The 15090-nt window shown below is 41.0% G+C and overlaps 1 protein-coding gene across 7 annotated transcripts in view; it reads right to left on the minus strand.

Annotated features, from left to right (window-relative positions):
• Window positions 1-15090, minus strand: part of sulf2b (sulfatase 2b) — a 195744-nt gene that overhangs the window by 56244 nt on the left and 124410 nt on the right. The window contains exon 1 of one of the 7 annotated variants that reach the window (XM_084916178.1): window positions 3564-3827. The exons of 5 other annotated variants lie outside the window; for them this stretch is intronic. The gene's annotated coding sequence lies outside the window, so the exon portion shown is untranslated. Of the gene's footprint in view, window positions 1-3251; window positions 3520-3563; window positions 3828-15090 lie in introns of those variants that run through there. One more of the 7 variants, XM_084916179.1, reaches the window with a different exon arrangement.

The following is a 15090-nucleotide window of genomic DNA, read 5'->3' on the forward strand; positions in this document are numbered from 1 at the left end:
ATTTTTGGATGCTGCAGGCTGGACTGAGACGGTGCAGGTGTGTCTTTTAGTTGCACTTCAGAGTTAAATGTTGCTAAATGTGAAATGGCCACACTCAGCTTTGAAGCGAAATACAGAAGCCAACTAATGGAAATTCAGTGTGACTGCTATAATAAGTAACAGCTACAATTACAATAAGCAGCAACTATGGAAAAAGTCCAGCTCTGTTTGCACTGGATTCTTTTCCTCCTTCTCTGTTGATAAAATGAGACGACAGTTTTGGCTGCTTCCAGTCTCTGCACTGGACGCACACGGATGAAACTAATACGCATCAGATGGCCGAGGACACCCAAAAAAATGCGGCTCTGTTCTGTTTTCTGTACAATAAACCTCGAGTGCAGGGTTCACAGTGATATCATATTACCAAATGTTTTGGAGAAGTAGAAATAGGAAACTGTACACCATCTTCTGTTTGTTCTCTGTCCAGCACTGAAGCCAAACTTTGATTGGGGACAAACAGGATGTTCAGTCCTCTGGAGTTTAACTGTATATTTTTCTTACTGTCAATAAATCCTATGAACACACCAAAGTTTGTGTGTCCCCCAAACCTTCTGACCTCGTATTGATGGCCCTCAACTCCAAATCCGCTGGTTCCTGCCAAAAAGGCAACTCTTTAGAGCAACAAACATAATGTTTCATTTATATCACTGACCAGCGACGTGTTACTAAACATGGAAATCATTTATCGAACTGACAGATGGACGTAGTTCATTTGATGGGACGATTTTCAGCCGTGGATTAACAGACATTTGGAGTATTTCTGAGATAAAGACACAGATAAATGAAATAAATCAAGCAATGCTCCAACACATGCAGGCACCCAAGTCAAACCCACCATCAGCTGCTAGATAAGGAGTGTAACAGGCCTGCTGGCACAGTAATGGTAAAAGGTTTACTGCCCATCACAGCAGTGAAGTACCGCAGAGTTACTCAGGTGCTGTATGCTAATGAGCCAGTTGGTAACAGCTCCACTGAATTCAATTCAGTTTTATTTCCACAGCGACAATTCACAATAATAGTTGCCTCAATAACTGCTTCTGTATTGCAGGTAAAGAAAAAAAGAAAAGAAAGTAAACCCCAAGAATTTGACGATACCCTACGAGCAGCACTTGGTAACAGCAGGAAGAAAGACTTCCCTTTTAACAGGAAGAGACCTCTCAGCTGTACGTCCAAATTTAACCATCATGTGAACTTGAGCTGAAGCGTCAAAAGTAGCCATTACCACTATAATGCCTTTATTTTGCTCCAAAACACAGAAAGCAATATCAGTAAAAGTATCAATAAGAGTATCCACTGACAACTCTGTTCACTTCACCCTATTTGATCTAAGAAATATTAAGACTAGAGATGGCACGATACCACTTTTTTATGTCCGATACCGATATCATAAATTTGGATATCGTCCGATACCGATATGAATCCGATATAGTGTGTTTTTTAATCAATAAAACTGTTTTTTAATATCTTCCTGCTTTTTGTATAAGTTCATACTCAAGTTAAAAAAAAACAAAAAAAACCCACTAAAGCTATTCTGTTATACCTGTATGCAAAAAATGCACTGCACCCAAAATATTTCATAGTTCAGCAACACTGATCAATCTAATAAACTTAAACCTGCTCCATCCTCCCTATTCTGGTATTTTAAAGAGTAAGCAACCTAACTAATAGGGCTCTAAAACTCCCAGCAAAAAAAAAAAAAAAAAAAGAAAAAATAAGGAACCACCCTCCACCTCATGATGCTTAATCGACGTAATCAACTTTAATTTGATGCAGTGTGGAAAAAAAAATGCACAGAAATAAATTATTTTTCAAGAATCATTAAATAGATTCAACATCTTTCTTCAACAGAACTGCAGACTGCACAGATGGTACCTTCCCAAAGGAAAGAGTACTATAGCTTACTAGGGTATATTAGACTTAATAGTTACTATATACAGTAATGGACTTCTATTCATTATATATCAGATTAAAACTTTGGGTGTAAGATTCAGATAATTATTTAATAAAAGCGAGACATTTCAAATAAGAATAAGAAAGAAAAGTATGTCTTTGTGCCCCCTTTTCCCTGTTCATGCCCTATCGGCCCCCCTGGCTAAACTTTGCTAGATCCGCCCCTGCACAGTTACCAGCCGTCAGCTGCGTAGAAAAAGATCCTGGTGTAGAAAGTAATATTAAATAAATTCTAACAACAACTTATCAAGCTTAATAGTGCTGCTGCTGGTTTCCTCTTTCTGGTGCAAAGTGGGAGATAAACAAGAGAGACGGACTCGCGACAGAAAAGCCGATCAGCTGATCACTGATCAGTTTCATGATTGAAGTAGCAACAGGAGAGGGAGGGGGAGAGAAGGGCAGTCGCTCCATATATCGGTTGTTAAGCTTAACGTGGGAATGCTGTACAAACATTCAGAGATGAACTTACACACTTGCTTTACTTCTCTCTGGGATCACTTCATCTGAGATGAAATGGCGGATTGGTAGCGAGGCTACAAATACACACAGCCGCTCAATCACGTGAGCACACTGCTCCGACGTGCTACGGTTATGAGGAGAGTTACGCCGTGTCGAAAGTTTTGTGAGGTGCTTTTTTGATATTTAATGGATCAGATTACATTTTTTATTTCTCTCCGATATCCGATCCAGTAATTTACGTCAGTGTCGGACCAATACCAATACGTAATATCGGATCGGTCCATCTCTAATTAAGACTCACTCATTCAAAACATCTCAATAATTTTATTTGTTTGCAAGAAACATTTTGTGTTTGGTGGTCAAGAAAGAAAAATCCAGAGCATCACCAGATTTAACCTTAAACCTTTATCTCTGTAACAACCACAACCCAGAGACACACGTAAGACTTCTAGACGTACGTCTGATGTCTTTTCTCTGTCAGAAACTTTTCTTTCTACAAAATTCACATTTTTCGCTGACTGATAATCCTCAGCTTTGATGTAAAAACGGTCTTTCCAGCTTCTCTATTGTGGGGATGTTGGATTTCCTTGTGTCTAATATATTTGATGTGTTAGTCATATATTTAAACAATGTATATCTGTAAGTGACTGAACAGGAAATGGAGAAGAAACAAAGTATTTAACGACAGACTGACATTTTTGATTTGCTCAGATTTGCTGACATTCATTCTTTCTCTGCTCTTTTCTATCAATAAAGCTTTCCAAAACAGAGGCACGAAACCATTTACAAGCAGAAGCACTTACTGCAACGAGGCGAAGAACATGAAGCTTAACGTGAAGAGATCAAACTGAGAGAAACACGACGAGAGCGAACAGACGGAAGTCGGAGGAGAAGAAGGCAGAAATTCTCCTGAAAGTCTGCAGAATAACCCGAACGCACAGCTCCACTTCTGCTTTCTGTTCCTTTTTGCTTTTACTTCTTCTTTCACTTCCTCTCAGACGATGTTTTACTCTCAAATCTCTCACTACACTTCTCTCTTTCCCCCTTTCCTTTCCCCCTCTGCTTTCCTTTGTCTTTTCCTTCACATCGCTCTTTACTTCTGCTCACGTTCCTACCTCGTCCTCATGGGCCACGCTGCCTTGCTCGTAGGCTCCGGCGCCAAACCAACAACCTCCCCAGCCTCCTCTCAGCCTAGGTCCTGTTGGCTGTTGTCGAGGTGGCAGACATGACAATAATCCCCGTGGCAACAGCTCTCTCCCCTCGGCGACCGCACGCTCTCACTGTTGTAACAACAGCTGAGCTGCTGCTGCTCCTCAACCTCCTCCGTCCTCTTCCCCTCCTCCCTCGCTCTCTCCAGCTCGTTCCCTCTTTATCACTTTCTCTCTCTCTGTGTTGATCTTTTTATACCTCCTGTTCTGTATCTCCCTGCTCTCCTCTGGCTCTCTCTCCATCACTCCCTCCCCTCCTCGTTCTCTGGCTCTCGCTCTCTATTGTCTCTCTATCGCTTCATCACTTTCTCATATCTTTCTGCCCATTCCTCCGATGTCCTCCTCCTATTTACAGTTTTACAGTCATTTCACCAATATGTGAAATAGTTGTGGTGCTCGTTAATTTGCTGTCTGGATTATTTTGAATTGCAGTTGTTGAACAAAGAAGAAGAAGAAACCAGGGTCAGGAGCGATTCTGGTTCTTCAGATTAATTTGCAGCAACAAACTTTCTGTATATATATATATATATATATATATATATATATATATATATATATATATATTACAAAAAACAACAACAAAAAAAAAACAACACGTTGCTGAATCACATGAAAATTGAACACATTAGAAAAAAAAAAGTGTATTGGTGTGTTTGAGCACAAAAAAGAATCACACACCAATCCACAACCTTTGATGGGATGTTTTCAAAGTGCTTGCTCCTCCACAGATTTCTGACTTTTGATGGACCGACCATTTCTGTGACTGTCTGAAATTTGTGACCTAGCATTTACTACAATATCAAGCTAAGCAAATCTGCATTTTCTTCAGGATAGCACGATGTTGTACGCACCCATCCAACACCCCGACCTCCACAGCCTTAAAGGGCCAGTGCTTTGGGCAGATCTGCACTTTTTGGAACTTTCATGCTGTGAGCAGCTGTACACCAGTAAGGAACCAGCCAGTCTTTGTCTTTTCTCATTTATCACACTGTTATTTATGGAACTTTCTCATGTGAAAAACAGTACAAACGTCTCCCTGTAAATTTGAGCTACTCTCTCCAACTGGACTCCAACTGGGCTCTCACAGTCTTGTGGAGTGTAACACCCACGCTATACCCCTGACAGAAGAATAAAGTGGTCCTCACTTGACACCTCTCTAAAATTACAGCAATAATAATCATCAGACTACATTTTACAGTTTTAGTTTCATAAGGATGTTAAATGACTGCCTAGTTTATTAATACAGTGTAAAGTTTGCTCAGTGTCAAATACTGAATTCGTCTTCTTACGTTGAACCTGTTTAGTGTCTGAAAAACAAATCCCGTTTTTCATTTTGGTACAAATACGTTTCATGAATCACCCTAAACGAATGAAAGACGGGGTTAACTAAGGACAGCGCTGACAGTAAATTATTCTGGTGGAGTGTCCCATTCAAAAGAACCATAAATGGTAACATCAAAGATGGAGAAATCCACAAACGGCACAACAAAAGCTCTTATTACACAACCTCCATGAATCTGTGGAAGCACCGTTGACTGGATATGAAAGGTGGAAGTACTGTGATGTCACCCATTGGTTTTGAACGCTGCAATTTGAAGCCTCAACGTTAGCATTTTGGACACCGCCATGTTGTTTTTTTGTAGCCAGGAGTGACCATATCTGGATGAGAGGGTGGAGTGCTAAATTATAAGCTAGCGCTAGCCAGCTTTGTTAGCAAGCTTGGTGCAACACATAGTCACGTATGTCTTCAGTGTATCGAAGTAATTTTAAACTTGTTGAAATCCTAAGAGCACGGTCAAGGAGAAGCATAATACTCATCAAAGGTTCCACCAGAAATGCTCCAAAAGGTAAAACAAACACAAACAGGACAGTTCGGGTCAGAGACCTCGAAGACACTGATTGGCTGCAGCTCCCTGCAGAGCAGCACCTGCCAATCAAGAGGCAGTTTGTGTCGCCTGTGCAGCGGCTTCATTTTTCAGCCCTGAAGATTGCCACCTGGGAACCACACACTGCAGCTTCTGACCTTTGGACACTCCTACCTCTTGTTCAAAAGCTGATTAAGGTGCTTCCATTATTAATAACCAGCTGGAGAAGAAAAGCCTTTTCAACACCGAGCATTACATTCGATAACTAGCAGAGACAAATTCTAGTAAATGTAGGCAGCGATGATGTGGATAAACGCTACAATCTGATTTGTCTTGAATTGTCCTGAACACATTCATGCTCTGCAGAGAACGGTTAGACGGTAATGATCTTTAAATTGGTCATGCACACTCAGGACAAACATCTTTATCTCACCACTCATAGACCTTTACGTTACTTCACCTTCACATGTGACTGCAATACCTCCTGTAGCCTCAAGGAGTCACTACAGATCATTAGTGTTCCCTAATATTAGACTAAGAGAAACCTTTTTATTAGGAAATAAAAATAACAGTTTAGCTTTTCTTCAGTTTCAAATCAATTCATTGACTTTGATGATTAAACAGTTTTTGTGTGTGTTTTCTTTAAGCGCTCACACGGCGTCCAGGTCTGAATGATTTAAAGGCAGCATGGTTGTGAAGCAGAGTGACCGCTCTCATCACCTCACCGCTCTTCGGCTGCTTTATTGATGAGGACAGCAGCTCCACACGACCGTCAAATGTAAAAGCGCATCGACTTCAGCTCTCAGCCTGCTGATGTTTCGTGTCACTGTCCTGATGTCTTCAGTGTCTCTACCACCATCAGAACTTACAAAACCACTTCAATAAGCTTTGGAAAAACCTCTGAGAAGACAAGACTGAAGATTTTACAGCAAGTGCCCCTAAATGACTTCTGCTAACATCCAAGAAAGCTGGATGGCCCAACAAACCCCAAACCTAACACTGGATTTATTATTATCGCTTTGGTTGTCCTTACAGATTCACCGGGCCTGTTGTTGCACCAGCTACCAGCCACAATAAAAAACCAGATCAGGCATCAGTGTGAACTGGTCAGTGTATTCACTTTACATTGTTACTGTTACATTACCAAGAGTCAGCTGCAGTGAACCAGGTCCCAGAAGAAGCGCTAACACAGCAATCCAACAGCAAAGGCTAAACGGATGTTTTCCTTTTTCCTTTTTGTAGTTTGTGATTTAAGCGAAAAGCGTGCTGCATTAAAACGACGCCTTTAGTGAAGCTCACTCTCCTGTGATGTTCAGTTTAGCACTTGATGGGAAGCTTTTATTGCACTTATGGTAACACATCTGCTGTGCTCCCAGTGTGGGGAGGTGCAGAGCAGGTACGGACTTTTCCCACTCAGTCCTATCAGATATTCAATAATCATTTATTCTTCAAAGATGACTCTCAACCACAGACACCTCTCAAACGACTGTTCTCAGCCAATGTGGCATTTTGTCCATTGTTCATATTAAACATGGACAACATTTTAAATGAGACCTCAGAGTTTAGACTGCTCTTCCTTTCAGCCCCCCCCCCCACACACACACACACACACGGAGTCGGCCATTTACACACATTTGCACAACACGTCCTCTCGCATCTCATCCAGCTTCCACACCACAGACTCCGCCCACTGCCTCATTTACACCTCCACTCATCTCTTTAATGCTCCTTCCATCTGTACACCTCCCATGTACATCAGCTCTCTATGCCTTTATCCTCCATCTCATTTGCACACATCAGTCATACATACAGTTATAGACTTCATAGAGTGCACTACATATCACGGGTGAAGGCATACTAATGAAATTAACTTTGAGAAAAAGGAGGACTGCACCATCCTCCTGAAAGCTGAAAGCCTTTAACTATAACACAGTAATAATAATGAAGAGAATAGGATGAAAATCTGATTTCTCATCAGAAAAGTCAAAGACGATAAGGTCAGAGAAAAGAATGAAAAGAGAAAACAACGAATGAAAAGGCATTTCTCTGAAGGAGCACAGCCAACCAGCCGATTTTAAAAATGCTGACGATGCTGATGATCAGCTGATTTCCATTTGCTTTGAATATTTGCCACCATCAGAGCAAAAACCTCGCCCTCGACAGATGAAAAACAAAGATACAAATGTCCTTTAAATGCACTGAGGTCACTCGAGCTCCTCTAAGAGAGAATCCTGGGATTTTCCTTTCATATAAGTTTACGCTAAAGAAAACAGTCAGCGACAGAAAGCCTTCAGCACTAATATCATTCAGAGCTCCTTCAGGTTTATGTGGTTTATAAAAGCCAAGAAAGAAAGTTTATTATCTGTTGGTCGTTTAGCTGAAATATTACCTGAAAAAATAACAAATTGATCATCGATATAATAACGGTGTTGTTGGTGTTTTTGAACACTAACAATAAAAATGCTTTTTATCTTTATCATTAAAAAAATGTATCAGCATAAAAAGAAATAAACTGAAGTCCCACACAGACGTATGCAGGCTAATGCAAACCCCGGGCTGGTGGGTGAACCTGAAACTCACAGCAGCACTTTCCCTTCATCCTCCCAACACTGGTTGGGATTCTCTCTCTCTGTATAAAGGTATCAACACCAAAACACGCTATGCACATAATGATGAGACCTGACTGCATTTGACAGCCCACAGTGAGAATTTGCTGGATTTACACGTGTCGAATGATTTAGTGTGCGGTATTCGTTCAACAGCATGACCAAAATTAAGACAGAAGTATGCAATGAACCTGCAATCTTGTTGAAATGGTTGAAGACTGGCAGCAGGTCTGCAACCAGTCGCAGTCAGCTGCCGACTTCAAAGTGATAAAACAGCAATAAGACAACAAGCCTGCTGGCAGTTTGATTGAATGGGGTGAAGCTGCCTTTACATGCAATCTGTTTGGGACGGTACATCAATATAGTAGAAATCAGTCAATCAATATACAAGTAACAAGTGTTAATACACATAAAAACAAATGAATATGAAAAAGAAACAGGAGGAAGCAAATGCTCATCAATTTTGTTTCTCTCTAAATTCACATCGACTACATTTTGAGTCCAGACAGAAATTCATCGATGCTGCACAGAAATACAGAAAGTCTACAGATAGTGAAGGATTTACAGGAGGAGAATTTAGCTGAATGCATGTAGGTGCTCGGCAACCGTGTTTTATGTTGGAATACAACAAGAATACAATCAGTTGGTAATCAGCCGGATCAAGTTCCCATTTGCGATATTCATGGCTGTGCTGATCTATTTCTGGTTTTTACAAACCGTGGTCAACGAGTCGGAGAAGGACCGAGGTCAGTCTGAGCTGGATGTGACAGGTTGCCTCCAAACAGGTAATCTGCTTGGAATCAGTTGGCAGTTCTCACCTCAACTCTTGAATGTGAAAAAAATGAAATCACCTGTAAACGGCTGATTTTATCTAGAGGAAGTTGATTATTCGAAGAGTCACTTTGAAGACAACAACTGACTGTAAACGGTCACAGACGTCCCCGACTGAAGGAACCATTTCAAAGGTTTATTTCACACAGCTGCAATAATCCATCCACAGTTTTCCCTGCAGTGACTGTTGCATCACTGAAATGTTGTTGTTTTTTTACTAAATACACAAATTACCATTATTTCTTTTTGATTAAATCAACTCATTTCCAATCAACATCAGGACCACTTAAATCAAACCCAGTATTTAATCTGCAGTAGTTTATATTTATATATACTCAATAATTAACTTTTATTATGGATGGATGGTGTTGTTCTGGGAGCATCCTGCTCTTCCTCTCAGTGTACGTGGAAAGTCTAAAGGCAGACAAAGCAGCAGTGAGACCTCCCATAGCAGCAATCAGGCATCAGTAGCAAAGGACAGGACATAGGTGGGTTGCAAAGTGGACTGCAGGTTAATGCAGGCTGAAGCAGCTTGGATTTGAGATTTGCTATTAGGATGTGCATTAAGGAAACAGCTGACGTTCGGTCTCAGTTTGCCGGTACTGCTGTCTGAAGGCAATGCTTCATCTTCACTGAGTTTCCTGTAAAACATATTTTCAGCTGCAAATGAAATGTATGTGATATTTGTATATCATTGCTAGGCAACAGAACTTTAGACTTTGTTATGTCAGGAAGTGAAAAGAATCATTTTATCTGAATAATCTTGTTTTCATATTTGTAGGAAATCCAAATTGTAAGTGAAACTAACATTTTGTTCTGTCTGCACCCTGAGGCAGGGATACATAAACACGCAAGGAGTTGAAATGGAGCGCCGAGGCCAGAGTGGACGGAGCGGTCGCGAGGCAGGAATGAAGAGAGTGGAAAAGCCAAAGAGACGAGCGCGAGATGAGTTATCAGAATAATGAACTCTTCTTATCTCGCAGCACTCCTGAATGACGAGCAGCGTCGCGGACGGAGGGAGTGACGGATTGAAAGACGGCCTTTTGTCCCCGGGTGAGGAGCTCCTCTCACAGCAGCTCCCGTCCGGGTGATGAAATGAAATGCTAATGCAACGGCTCGCATACATCTGACGGCTAAACGTCACACTTCTCGCCCAGAATAACTGCTGCCCGAGGGAAAATCCTTTAACATGAGCATGAAAAAGAAAATAGTCAAAAATAAATGACTCGTAAAACAATTTGTATGAGCTCTGCTTGCACTGAATATATATATCAGCACCTCGGCTGTTTTCAAGAACCTTCCTACCAGCAGTCAAAAGTTACAATTATTGGATAAATTGCAAATCTGACTGTTTTGCTCTAAATGTGGTTTTGCACGTGTCAAACAATAACTCCAGATCATCACAATGATTAATATTTATCTCAGAACCAGCTCTTTGTGTCACAAGTGATACAGTTGAACCAGCTGGGCCATTTCTGTCAGCCATGTTGTGTTTTCACAGGCGAAATGCACGGTTGCATTTTTTCACTCTCTTTGCATTTAATAAAAAACTAATCCGGTCTTTAAGTCTGACGTCATTAGCTGTGTCCGCTTCAGGTCCCATGGTCAAACGAACACTGCGGCATCACTGAGAGTTAAAAACTGTCTAAATTCTTTCATCTTTAATAAAATGATCAGTGTTGCTGCTTTACCAGGTGCAACAATGAAGTTTAACATCCAGGCATCCATGAAAACAGGATTTATTAAATTTAACAGCATTAGAAGTTAGCAAGAAGTTAGCTTGCTAATATAATATAGCATGTTCTGACTGAGAGATTTCTGAAAAAATGAAAACAGCTCTGCTGTCACTTCCAGCATAAATGAAGACAGAAAACTAAACAGCAGTGACGTTTGTAGGGTTACTGAAGTTGGACTAGCTGGTATATAATGATGTGCTACGTGATCGCTAGCGACACAGCTATGTTAGCATAAGATAAACACAGTGAAGCTGGAGGATGAACGCTAACTTTTTTCTACTCGATAAAAGTTAACGTGAAGGTTCCCGATGGTTAGGGACAAATGCAATCGCATGGCAGGATGCTGTAAACGGACCAAACTTCAGTCAGGAGAACAACTGAGATAATCCATCCACAATACGAGGTTAGTCATTAATATACTGCTGCTGGGCTGTAGTTGCATTGTAAGGGTTTAAAAACTAAGCTTTAATATGATTAGAGGAAATAAAACCCGAGAGAGGCCGACTGTGATCACTGACTGTTTTATGGGCTTGTTCAGATACAGAGTATTAAAACACGTTAAAAACACAACAGCCTTAATAAACACAGAGTAGTTTGGAGCCGGAAGCAGGGTTCATACGTCAGTACAGATAGTTTAGAGTATATAATATTTACCAGAAGACAGTGAAAATTCCCTGAAGGTTAATTTATTCAGACTAATCCTCAGATTACCCTTTAAATAACCAAAAGTATGGTTAGTAGATTCTGACCAACAGACAATATTTAAGACAGTTACAGTTACTGATATATGGAGATTTAAAAAGCTGACTTAAGGACGTATCAGTTGAATTTTTTATGTTTTCATTTTCAGGTACACATAACCAGCAGATTTCCCCAAAAGTTGTTATGTGGTGTTTCTTTATTTTTTTAAATATTTTTTTACTCATTCACGCTCTGCCCGGCTCTGCTCGGATCAGCTGATTGTTGTTTGTGGCGTTTCAAACAGGTGTTGCTAATTAATTAAGTTACATAATTGTGCCGTGGGGCCTCTCAGGCTGTTAGTCTGGCCATGGTGACAATGCGTTTGTTACCCCACAAACAGACCGAGCACGGCCGCTTTGCTTTCCAGCTCTGATGCAGCAGACGAGGAGAGCAGGAAGTGAGACACAGGAATGCCACAAATCATTAGGTCAGCTTTTCAAAATAAAAGACAAAATGCTCTGGTTCTGACATACTCCTCGTGTGATTTGAAGCCCTCCAGAATACTCGGAAGACCAGCGTTATTATCACGAGTCATGTGTTTCTATCATGTGTGGCTCATAACAACTTTGCACTGTTAACCTCCATTGCAGAGATTCAAAACAAAACCATTTTAAATAACTGTTTTTAAACTGACTGAGAGGACACAGCTGCACAGATGAATTTAGGGAACACCTCGGTGTCCTCCTGAGGGAGGGAAGTCTGTGCATCTCGGCTCAGCCTGCGATCCCGCTGACCGGGGCCTGGACAAGTGGCAGAAAATGGATGGATGGAAGCGACACTTTATTAAGTGCATTAGGGATCTCATCACTTAACTAGCCCGACTATTCATCTGCACATATGCTTTAATGAGCCAATCTTGCTTAACTTTGCACTCCAAATTCTTTAACCTGACAGTTTCTTCTTGTGTTTATGAGACAAATATTTAAACCTGCTTTAAATTAACTTCAGCAACACTGTGCTGCAGTAACTGTAACTGTAAAAACAAAACCCAAAACATGTCCTCAAAGAAGACAGAGTGCAGCTATTTTTGACACATAACAGATTCTGCGGTGATGCTACTGTCTGCAGTCAGATTCAGACTTATGATGCTAATTAATTCAGTTTACCAGTTCTTTTGATTTTTACTCACTGTAACCCGGAGCTGGACGAGACCAAGTTTCACAAAAGCCTGAAGACAAAACCGCAGAAAATAAAACACGAGCAAAAGACGGCAAGTGTGTGTGTGTGTGTGTGTGTGTGTGTGTGTGTGTGTGTGTGTGTGTGTGTGTCAGTAAGTTGTGTTATCGGGCTGCCAGAAGGTAATTACTGCCTCCATTAGAAAGATGTGTTCATGTTAAATGCTCACCTCTGACACTGCACACACTAAGAGACGCACACCGTGAAGACTTTGATCTGTGTGTGTGTGTGTGTGTGTGTGTGTGTGTGTGTGTTCATGACTAAAAGCTCTCAGCAGAGCTCTGAGGAACTAAAAGCTGCTATTTTGTATCATTAAAGTGAATCACGGTGCCACATTAGAACCGACCCCAAGCGTTGGCATCTGAACCTCATATAACATTTTTCAAAGGAATTCATAAACACACATAAATAACAACTACAATACTCGTAGCAACTGAAATAAAGTAACAGATTTAACATAATAAAACCTTCAATAACAACACACACACACGCACAGAGGAAAAGGATATTCCACAAGGTTAAAAAGCAGTGCAGAGGCCTTGAAAGCACATTTATTCCAATCAGACTGTAGTGAAAACATAAAAATACATCAAGGTTTCTAAAATGTGACTGTGTGGGGTGCAGCCTCATGCACAGAGAGAGAGGCAGCACCTTAAACCTGCATTCAATTGAGTTTTATTTCTATAGCATTAAATCACAAGATCAGTCTCTTCAAAGTGCTTTATATCGTATGGTACGGTATGACAAAGCGCTATGGCGAGAGTAGGAAGGAAAAACTCCCTTTTAACAGGAAGAAACCTCCAGGAGAACCAGGCTCAGGGAGGGGCGGGGCCATCTGCCGACCGGCTGGTGATGAGGGGAGGAAGACAGGACAAAGACACGCTGTGGAAAAGAGACAGTTTAACAACAACTAACGAGAGGTGTGTCAACACATAGTGGCTGAAGAAGAAACACTCAGTGCATCATGGGAAGCCATCCATGATGTGAAGCAGCCTACACCTATCACAGCCTAGCTAATGACTCAGAGTCACCTGATCCAGCCCCAACTATGACAAAGCAAAGTTTTAAGCCCAATCTTAGGAGCAGAGAAAGTGTCTGTGTCCCAAATCCAAACAGAAGAGAGGCCTGATATCCAGCAGGCAGCAAAACGAATTCTGATCCTACTTCTAAACAGTTTTCCTGATGACTTCATTGCCTCGCTCACTACTGAAAAATATGTTTGTTTTTTTGTAAATGATGGTCCTTACTGGAGTCAGAATTATGTCTAGTTTAAAAGAAAAACGATGACTGAAACTAAAACACTCAGATTGCATCTACAGGATGGACAGGCTAAGATCTAACTGCAAAACGGCTACAAGCTTGTCCAGAGCACATAGCACACAGTTGTACGATGAAGGAAGTGTCTGGTCAGGGTTGGACTCAGCACCCTGAAAACCAATCAAAACACGAAGTTTGATCTATAAAACGTGGTTAAAAGTGTCCAAAGGACTCTAAAGTAAGTGTCTCAAACTCAGACTATCCTTTACAGTCTAAAGTGAGATCTTGCTCATGACTAATTTATCAGTAAGCTGATACTTATTAAATGAACTGGTTCTTATATTTTCTACTCTGAGCACTCAAAGCGCTTCACATTCACCCGTTCACACAAGATGTTTCTTCACAAGTGCTTCTATCTAACAATCACACACATTCATACTCCGACTGTAGAGGCTAAGCCTACGCTTGAAGCCACTGAGGTGTTCGTTGGCGGCAGTGACGTGATGTCACTTGTATGAATTAACTTATTAAACTTGATACAGTCCAATAACTCCAGCCTTACTCATCTTGTCCTTTAAATTCTTTATTTCCACGATTTAACAAAGCAGCGCCGCGGTCACAAACTGTTTGCCTCCTTCTGATCAACAACACACCTTCCGGTAATTACGTGTGTCTACCTTAAATACCTTCACATAAACATACCATGCAGAAAAACTCAAAAGGTGACCTATAGCAGCTTACATAAGGTATCAATGTAAATGGCTGCTACACCGACGGATGCATCGGAAAGCAACTTGGGGTTAGTATCTTGCCCATGAGTGCAGACTGGAGCAGACGGGGATTGAACCACCAACTTCCTGATTAGTAGGTGCCCTGCTTGACCTCCTGAGCTACAGACGCCTCAAACACATAGACGCACAGTGTATTTGCTCAGCAGGTGTTTAACATCATCCATTAGGGGCTCGGTTTAAATTCTAAATTTTAAACATGACTGCTCCTTTTTCTGCTGGAGTGAATTACTCTGTGGAAAAAACGCAGTTTAATGGATGAAAATCCATGTGATCACACCAAAAGCTGGAACGCCATGACACTTAAAATAAAATGTTTCCATAGTGACGTTTGAAAATGAAATGGCTCATCAATGACAGAGATACCTGAGCTATTATCGAGTGGGGAAAAGCAAAGTGTTTCTCTGCAGACCTTCAGTTTCTCACTCTTCACT

Source organism: Perissodus microlepis, chromosome 20, assembly GCF_051167445.1.
Source record: "Perissodus microlepis isolate ML-2025 ecotype Zambia chromosome 20, ASM5116744v1, whole genome shotgun sequence".
Lineage (NCBI taxonomy): Eukaryota > Metazoa > Chordata > Actinopteri > Cichliformes > Cichlidae > Perissodus > Perissodus microlepis.